General features: G+C 45.4%; 1 protein-coding gene, 1 long non-coding RNA gene and 1 pseudogene across 3 annotated transcripts in view; 1 reads left to right on the top strand and 2 right to left on the bottom strand.

Moving 5' to 3' along the window:
- Window positions 1-10,185, bottom strand: part of TMEM132D (transmembrane protein 132D) — a 679,902-nt gene that overhangs the window by 288,136 nt on the left and 381,581 nt on the right. The gene's annotated exons all lie outside the window — the stretch shown is intronic.
- LOC309610394 (cytochrome c oxidase subunit 6A1, mitochondrial pseudogene) overlaps window positions 1-10,185 on the bottom strand; it is a 571,916-nt pseudogene that overhangs the window by 107,451 nt on the left and 454,280 nt on the right. The window lies entirely within an intron of this gene.
- Window positions 1-10,185, top strand: part of LOC309610411 — a 334,801-nt gene that overhangs the window by 101,876 nt on the left and 222,740 nt on the right. The gene's annotated exons all lie outside the window — the stretch shown is intronic.

Raw genomic sequence — 10,185 nt, forward strand, 5'->3', positions numbered from 1 at the left:
TTTAGATTGGGATTTGTATCCATCACTATTCTATTTACCAATTATTTTTGAGGTCTTCATTTATCTAAGTTTGATTAGTAATTTTATGGATTTAGAGTCCAGTCAGGAAAACACTGACTGTGTCTGGAGTTTAACAGGGTGACTTTAATCCAGGGGATTAGTTTAGAAGATGCTGGATGTTCACAGAGATGTGAAAAATTACATGAACTTATCTGTATAGATAATCCATTTCAGCAAAAACTTCAAAAGGTACTGGAAGAACCAAAAACCATACGAGGAAATAGCGAGGCAACCCAGGGATCACTGATGGCAGGAAGCCACTCACCTCTCTAGGGAAGGAGGCAACCAGAGGAGGTGGTCTTACCAGAGCCAGAAACTGAAGCCACGTGATAGGAGCTGGAGTCATGGCGGAGGATGTTTGGTGTTAGACGGGGCTACAGGGGAGGCATGACTGTTGCCCGAAGCAGAGACAAAGAGACAAAGAGACGTGGGGGTGGGGGGGGAGAGGGAGTGGGAGAGAGAAGGGGGAGAGAGAAAGGGAGGGAGAGAGACAGGGAGGGAGGGAGACAGAGAGAGAGAAAGAGACAGAGAGGGGGAAAGAGAGAAGGGGGGGAGGGAGGGGGAGGGAGGGGGAGGGAGGGGAGGGGGAGGGAAGAGAGGAAGAGGGGGAGTAGAGGGGAGAGAGAGTGGGAGAGAGGAAAGAGAAATCATTCTGAGTTCTCCTGTGTCTCTGCTCTCAAATCTCCTAAACTTGTCTTCCATTGGCCTAACCTTACCAGCATCCAGTGAGCAAGGGAGCCTGAAAAATGGAATTTGGAACAATCAACCCTTTGTGATCGGGAGTAGAGCAAGGAAAGTGTGAAGAAGGGATCTGTGAGCAACCTGCCAGAAATGCCTCGCTCTACATCTGCCCAGATAATTAGTGCAGCCATTCTTGGGAGCGAGCTCCGTGCCTCCGTGTTAAAGTAGAAATGATCCTGGACTTAAAAGTCTCAAGATTCTTCTCTTTCCCCACCATGTAACTCTGGGAAAGTCACTGAACAGCCCCCATGTACTGAGGGATACAAGCCAGGACTCACAAAGCTGTGAGGGGGTGGTGGAGTCTTTGGATTACCCACCCAATTCCCCTTCCATTCTGTCATGGCACCTCTTGAGTGGCACAGACGGAATTGGAACAGGGTGCTGGAAATGACCATAGTCTCAAAGCACAGCAAAACACTGAACACATATTTATGGTTGATGGTGCTAGAATTCACACCCAACACAGCACAAGCTGCATTTGGATAAGACAGGGGAGGGGGACTTTCCTTCCACGAACACAGTCCAAATAAGGACAAGGGAAAAGTCACATGCATTTTGTTCGAGACCCAAAGTGTTTCTAATTCCTGACCTTTACTCATGTTGGTATATGACAAGGAACAGCCTCACAGATGCCATGGATCCCTGCTTCTGGAGGAAGGCAACGATTCCCCAGCTGATTGGAGCACTGGGGGTGGACAACCTCTGGGAATTGCCCCCAGATAAAGAGAAGCACCTCCCCTGGGGTCATGCTCCCTCCCGGATAGAAGCTCCCATCAAAAGACTGGTCAAGGTGAATTGCAAAGACCTGGTACCCTGGCTTCACCCCAGCTCCAGAGCTCCCCTCGGGGTGAGCTGAGACCTTTGTAGAAACCACACTGAATATGCCCAATCCTGCTTTCTCCATAAGCTTTTCCCAAGGACACACTTCCAAACACGCCCTGTACACACCAATCTCCATCTCAGAGCCATTTCCTGGGGACCCCGCCAGAGATAAGTGTGCATTTCAGCAATGGGATCCTCAAGGCTATCTGCCTCCTGCACCGTGTCCCACGCCTCAAGGTCCCTATAACTCCGTGGCACTGCAGAACTCTAGCATTTGAACCGTCACGTCCCATTCTGATATCATCAAAAACTGCTTTACATGCCCTCTGACATGAGGATAAATATGGGAAGATAAAAGCGAAGCTTGTTGAGCAATGACTCATCCTAAGATGGGTGCCCAGGTGTCCTTGGACACCGTCTCCCATGGTCTCCCCCCACTTCCGCCTCTTCCCTTTCTCCCTCTCTCTACACGCCCCCCCTTCCTGCCCCCTCCCCCCTTCCCAACTGCAGTTAACATGTTTAATTTCCACTCTCTTGCTCACAGCTTCTCTCCTTTCCTCTGGAGAGCCACCCTCCTCTGTTACTGGCCCATGTGATCCAGAAGCTGTGTACGCTTTCCTCCTCAGATCCAGAAATAAGCATCTAAACCAGGCCTGGTCGATAAACATATTTCATATTCTTTGTCCAAAGCCATCGCTTTCAGTTTGCCCATTTGATCCGAATGACTACAACGATCTAAATCCAGCATTTATTTTTCTCTGAACTGACAAGGGAAAGAGTTTCCTTCTTTCAGAATCCAGAGTACTAGGATCTAAGCCTTCAGTTTCTGGAGGCCATCTTTTCACTGCCTGAGGTGTCTGCCTGAGACTAAAGCCAACCCAGAGGAAAGAGGAGACAAAGGTGGAAAGAGCTTAAATGATGGCATCATCAGATGAACCCCTGGATCCAGCTATACCTGACGCTCCCCCCACCCTGGATTTTTCAGTTTATGAGTCAATCAATTGCCTTCTAGGCTTAAGACAGCATGGGTTGGGTGTCTGTCCCTTGCAACTTCAAGTCCTAGAGTTCATCCAAATAAATCAATCACAGCAAATCTCACAGCACAGCCCTACCCGGCACGTTTTTATTCTTAGGCGTTGCAGGTCAGGCTTCCCAGGAAGCTGACTCTGAGGTGGATTTACACGCAGAGAATTTATGGAGGAGTGTTACTGGGACAAACATCTGTAGGGGAAGGAAGGAAGGAAGCAGGATAGGGCAGAGGGAAAAATCGAACTGTGATGCAGTCACTGGGAGCCCGTTCCCAGGGAGGTATGGAGCTTGGGTGGCCCTTCAGGGCGGGAGGTTTTACACAGCTATGTCCTCCAGTCACTGGACGCGGGCTGCCTCCTGGAAAGGAGCCAGACGCTCTGGGTGCTGCTCAGGGCAAATCCAGAAGAGGGGCTACATCGATATGTACTGGCTGTTCCCCTCACTCCCCACCCCAGTAGCCGGGGGGGGGGAAGAACCTCAGGGCTGGAGCGGAAGATCTGCGGGGCGGGGGGGCAGTGCACCAAGACCCCCACCACTGGGGCAGCGAGTCCTCGAGGGCAGAGAGAATGGGAGACGTCCGAGAGAATATGGTGTGACGTGGTCAGTCCTTCCATCCCTAATACCCAGGGCTGCACGACCGCTGCTTAAACGTGACACAGCCTGACTTCCAGGGGTGTGGAGAGCGCCCTCCAGAGCCGCGCGCCTTAGCTGCCCTGCTGGTTCCTACGCAGAAGTGACTTACCTATTCATTCGAAGCTACCTGCTGAGAATCCAGTGTGCCAGATGGAGGAGGGACAGCAGGGAAGGAAGGGGACAAGATCAGGGCCGCCACACGGAATTAGACATTGAATCAGTACACGGGTGAGCCTATGTATTTATTACTTGATGCTGAATGCCCACTTTTGACATGAACATTTCTCAGATCTCTGTCCTTAAAGAGCCCAGCCCTACCCTGCCTTCTGAGCAGTAAATATATCCACTGTTCCACGTGCTACGGCCAAGGCAGGTGCATGAAACTCATTAAAGGGAGGGAATTAAAAGCTGCAGTCAACAATATCTTTCAGGCTTCGGTTTTTCTCCTTTTGTTACTTTAAGAAGGAAAAATGCTGTAAGGGATGAGTTCTTTATCAGAAACAGCAACTGCGCCTGCCCACGTTTAATCAACTTGTCTGGCCGTGAGACCAGGCTGGCATTAGCTGTCTTCGGGAAAGAAATGCCTCCGATTTTGAGCATACGATTAGCGTGGGGCAAAGTCCCCAAGTGGACACAGCATTATTTAACTATCATTTTGACTCTAAAATAGGCTAATCTGTGGCGATAAAAACCTACAGCTCTGGAATCCGAGATGCTGAGTTTGTCCTTCACAGACAGAAACTGACAATTTCTCTGTTTCTCTTTGCATCTCCCCTGACGCAGGGAAGTGACTTTTTGGCACAGAAGCCAGTGAACACATGCACAGTTCGCTTTTCCAACTACTATTCAAAGCTGCACTTCCTCCAATTTTATCCTTTCTTTAAAGAGTTATTTTTAGCTCAGTAAATAGTCTGGCTCAGGGATTTTCTACTTCAGTCATTCTGGAATCTGATGTTTGTTCCATATGCATGCAAATGGCATGCTTATGCAAACTTAATATTTTTATTAAATTGACTTGCTTTCTTGACTTAAATACATTCATTTGGAAGGGAAGTTTTATTGCACAACTGTTAAGTGAAAATGGTGTCATTTGCCATAAATAGAAGGCAGTCGTAAACATAGGCAAGGAGCAAATAAACAACATGATTAATTCTAAGTGTATACTGTTGCCTGCCAAAGGCTCTACCTCTGACTTGTACTTCACTGTGAAAACTGAGGGAAGTGAATACTGGGGTTTAAAGACATCCTGGAATGAATGGATAAAGAAGATGTGGTATATACATATACAATGGAATATTACTCAGTCATAAAAAAGAATGAAACAATGCCATTTGCAGCAACATGGATGGACCTAGACATGATCATACTAAGTGAAGTAAGTCAGACAAAGACGAATATCATATGATATCACTTATATGTGGAATCTAAAAAACGATACAAATGAACTTATTTACAAAAAACAAAAACAGACTCACAGGCATAGAAGACACACTTATGGTTACCAAAGGGTAAGGAGGGGAAAGGGATAAATTAGGAGTTTGGGATTAACAAATACACAGTACTATATATAAAATAGATAAACAACTAGGACCCACTGTATAGCACAGGGAACTATATTCAATATCTTGTAATAACCTGTAATGAAAAAGAATCTTAAAAAGAATATATATATATGTATATATGTGTGTGTATACGTGTGTGTGTGTATAACTGAAGCACTGTGTTCTACACCTGAAACTACCACAACATTGTACATCAACTACACTTCAATTAAAAAAAAAAGGACATCCTAGTATCAAATAGAGCCTTTCTCTGTAAGGGAATCCACATGGTTGGAAAAGAAAGGAAAAGAGGTTCACGTTCTTACCCTGTGAACCATCGTTATCTACTGCTGGGTCCACGTACCTGCATTGCAGCAGCTTCAGCTTTCCTAGATATACAATAACGTAAATATTATACATGGTCATTCATTTGGTGATGTGGAAACAACATCAGGATCAGGAGACCTTAGTTCCTTGTCTCTGCCACTAAACTAGGTGTGTGAAACTACCTGATCACTTCGCCCATCTGGGTATCACTCATCTGAGTTGTAATAATCTGTAAGTCTGGCTGCCAGCAAACCACGAGCTCCGGGAAGTCGAAAATTACATCTTATGCGTTGCTATCTTCAGGACAGGCACAAAAAGAGATAAGGTCTGTAGAACTTTCAGCATGATGCTCGGTGCGTTGTAGGTCCTCAGTGAATTTATGTGTTGAATGTCTGTGCACCAAGCACTTTACATGTTAATCTCTTTACTCTTGACAATTATACAACACAGTGTTCATTCCGTGTGTTTTACAATTAAGGAAACTGAGGTTTACTTTGGTTAAATAACTTCTTCAAAGGATGTAACAATATATGAAGTGTATATATATATATTTTAACTTTTTTATTCTGAAACACTTCAAGCCCACAGGGAAAATAGAGGCAAAGACATAATGAAAGCTTGCAAATCCTGCACCTGGATGTAAACGGCTGTCTGTGCTTTGCCATATTTGCTTCATCTCATACTGAAAGGCGGAAGTACTTGAACGTAATATAGTAGTTTGTTATTAATTCCTACACTATACTTTCTGCTATAGACTGAATGTTTGTCACCTCCCCCCACCCCAAAATTCATATGTTGAAAGGCGATGGCCAATGTGATGGTGTCAGGAGGTGGGGGCTTTGGAAGGTGATGAGGTCATGAGGGTGGAGCCCCCATGAATGGGATTAGTGCCCTTATAAAAGAGGCTGGAGAGCTCGCTCTCCCCTCCTGCTATGTGAGGACCCAGCAAGAAGTTGGCCATCTGCAACCCTGAAGAGGGCTGTCACCAGAATTCACCCTCACTGCTCCCTGACCTTGGACTTCCAGCCTCTAGAACTGTGAGAACTAAATTTCTGTCCTTTACAAGCCACCCAGTCTGTGGTATTTTGCTATAGCAGCACGAACAGACTAAGTTCCTATTTGACACAATGCCACTAACATATCACAAATCAAATATTTTCAAATGACCAAAAGTAATAAGACATGTTATGTACTCCAAATCTTCTAAAAGAAAGACAAGGTACCCAGGTATTCCACCTAGCCGTTAGTCGCCAGTAAAGTGTGGTGAAGATTTTGCAGCTCTCTCTTACCCCCATCTGACTTGCCTGCTTTGTATCTTCTGATAAGTGAGATTTCACTGTTCACAGTGGGAATAGAGTTTGATTGAGGGGATGGGGAGGGTGCGGGAAAGAGCATGACTATTGGTGTTGGGAGGTCCAAGGTTCAAATCCCGGGTCAGTCACTTCATCAGTCTTGGGCATTCATCTATTAAATAGTGACAACTAAAAAAATATCAAACTTCATAAAAATGCTTTGCAAATAAGTTACTTGAGGACAATGTTTAACCCTGCCTAGTGTTCAATTAAGGAGCAGGGAACTGACCAGGTCAAGTTCTAATAACCTTGCAGTGGGTGGTTCAGACTGCACTATAAGTTTCCACCACACCTACTGGGGCTTCTGAGGCTTAGGAGAAGGCTCTGAGGTGTAACACATCTTTATGTCTTGAGATTTTGTTGGGGAAGCAACCATTATATGACCCTACTCTCCTAATCCACACCCTAAGTGTGGAGCATTCCTGAGATGGAGGCCAGGTGATGAGCATTGTTTGGTCCAGATTCTTCTTCCATATTGGGAGAAACCTTTCCCACGGAATGAACTTCATAGTATTGGCCAAGAATGTGGTCATATGGCACCTGGCACCAGCCCCACCAGTATATCTGCCCTCCATGGGGTGGAATAGAGTCTTCAGCTACAGCACGAGAGGGGTACCTGCAGCCCATTGCCTGGTGTGGGCTTTTGGGAGGCGCCTGTCCCTTCTTCCTGTGAAGAAAGCATGCCAACCTGTGCCTCGTGTGTTGAGCCCTCCTTGGCATCTCCAAGCCTGGAGAAGATGCAATGGCCCTAGGTCTGTGGGCATCTACTTCCGGTGCTTGGCATCATTAGGATCTTTGTCCTTCACACCATGGAAGGCCTCCCTTGGGGTTGGTAGGTGGATCTTCCTGACTCCCCCGGCCACGCTAGACACCAGCACAAGTCCTGTAGAATCTCAGTATATATGTGGTTGCTTATACAAATGCAGCTTCAAAACGACATTGACAACCAGGTTGGCTGTCCATCCAATTGGTCAGCACCTTGGAGAGGGATGCGATGGGCGACATGAATATGCTGTCTTCTAGAACCTCACAGTGTGCAAAAAATCTCAGCACACAGAGTATGAGTCCAGGGTTTGAAAATTTACATTTTCCTGCAGTGTGGCCCTTGGTATCAGCCAGCCAGCAACTTCCTTGGGTACTCCAACAAGACAAAGCAAACCTCCTGAGACAGGAACCATGGTCTACTCCGTGCTGGGGGATAAACGGATATGTTTGATTAGTTTAAAGTGAGTGTATTGGTCTTGTGATGAGGGATTTTCAAAAATGATTTTGACTCTAAGTGATTTTCAATGATGCTTTGATTTCAGTCTGATCCTTATGTAAGTTAAGATTCCAGGTATGATTTTTAAGTAGAAGTGAAATACACTCCTATTAGAAAAGAAAAAAGCGAACTCTGCTATGTTTTGCAAAATCATTAACGACAATGTGCTGATAGTAGCATCAGCAGTGAAACTTGCAAAGTCCTCTGCTTCTCTGCCACAAGCAGGTATTAGTGCTTATTAAATAAATCACTTGGCATCCAGACACGCATTTCGTCCCTGGGAAGTTTCCATAACTTCTTATCAAGGTTTCCTGGGCTCTCCAGCAAGTGTGTCTGACCTTTGCTTCCTGATGCAGTGAAATTTAAATTATGGTCCACAGATGCTCTGTCCTCTGTGAACGCTCACTTCATGAATTTCCCACAACGTGACTGAAGCTCCTCAACGTTGTCAAGGAAGATAAAATACACAGATGCTGGCAAGGAGGTCTTCATAAATATACATCACCAAAATCTGCTGGAATTTATCCAGCTGGCAACACGGAACTATGATAAACAGGCATTAATCATGCAGAAGCATCGTTAAAACTCAGATCTGCATTACTGCATAGGTGCACCCCTTTTATGCATCTTGTCTCCCTGTGTAAACTTTTTGCTGCGTATCTGGTGCCTGCAGACTGAACACTAGTTATAGCTCCTACGGAACTCACACAGAAGTCTGAGTGGCAATCGCAGGGTAATAAATCATGTAAATTAATGAAACATTCAGAAAGAAGGGAACCAGCATATGGGTAACCAAGCAAAACTATTATGCAAAAATCTGTAAAGCCAAAGAAAGAACTTTAAGAATGAAGCAGAGGCAAAGTGAAGTCATTAAACATGTCAAAAATCAGACACCTGACTATAGAGGTTTGTCATTGTCTCAATGCGACCTGCCTAAATTGAGGTTTTTCTTGTGTAACAGGAAAGTCAGATAAAGGATGGCCAGGACTGAGTAGCAGCTTACTAAAGGCAATAGGAACCCAGGCAGGAGGGGAAACTGAAGATGTATGTCACTTAAGTATATTCTCCTAGAAGCTCCACCTGGAAAATTCCACCTGTGCTTATTACAAGAACCGTGTCACGTGCCTTCTTAGTGGCAAAGAAGTCTGGGAGGATGGTTTCACCTAGAACACTGCTCGCTCCCACTGTTAGTGAGGAGGGAGTGCAGAATTGATATTAGGTAGGGAAGGAAGGAAGGAGGGCGGGAGGGAGGGAGGGAGGGAAAGAAACCTGTTTTTTGCCTCTTTTGTTTTTAGATTCACTCATACCCCTCCATCCCCCATGCTGTGCAACAGTTTAACCAGGATACAGTGTAAAGATTCTTTTGCAACATTTTAGAATTATCTTTGTATTCTAGCTCTTAGCACAAACCCAGGCATATAGCAAATTATCTAAAAAATCTTTGCAGACGAAGTGAGCGTCCACACCTGTTTGTTTCTGCCTCTGGGCTTCTGCGTGTGGCAGTCCTTTGCCTAGAATTCCCTCCCACAATGTCCCATCCTTTCTAAACCCCAGTTGTGTTCAAAGAGGGGTTAAAGCTGCTTCCTCCAACTGGACAGGGCCCTTTCTAATAACAACACATGTTCATCTCAGTTGGTTGCAGATAAAAGAAACCTCAAACTAACTGAAGCCAACAATAATAATGTAAAAAAGGATTTATTTCACATGCAATGAAACAGTCTAGCAGTGGCTGGACCCAGGGCTTCAAACCAGGTGCAGGCTTAGCTGCTTCCTCTAGTTGTTTTTTTTTTTTTTTCTTTTCTTGGCTGTTTTCTAGCTTTATTGGGGTGTAACTGACAAATAAAATTGTCATATTTCAAGTGTACAATGTGGTGATTCCTCTTGACTGGGCGATCTTCCCTGTGACTTCACTCCATCCCCTGGACAGGCCCTGAGAGCTCCAGGCTTCCGTGCTCAGTGCCATTAAACCCAGGGGATTGGAACTGTCTATCCTTTGATGTCTACCCAACAGTCCTAGAATTGAGTCCCATCATGTCTTGTTGACTTGGCTAGGGTTCTATACCCACTCTGGGGCTAATCCCTGTCCCTACTGTGTGTGCACGTCTGTGTGTCTGTGTGTATCTGTGTGTGTCTGTGTATATGTGTGTGTATCTGTGTAAGTGTCTGTGTGGGTCTCTCTGTGTGTATCTGTGTGTGTCTGTTTATATGTGGGTATCTCTGTGTGTATCTGTGTGGGTATCTCTGTGTGTGTATCTGGGTGTATCTGTGTGTGTATCTGGGTGTAACTGTGTGGGTCTGTGTATATGTGTGTATCTGTGTGTGTGTCTGTGTGGATATCTCCGTGTGTGTATCTGGGTGTATCAGTGTGTGTCTGTGTATATGTGTGTATCCCTGTGTGTGTATCTGGGTGTATCTGTGT

The sequence above is a fragment of the Balaenoptera borealis genome (assembly GCF_965194805.1).
Source record: "Balaenoptera borealis genome assembly, chromosome: 14".
Taxonomy (NCBI): Eukaryota; Metazoa; Chordata; class Mammalia; order Artiodactyla; family Balaenopteridae; genus Balaenoptera; species Balaenoptera borealis.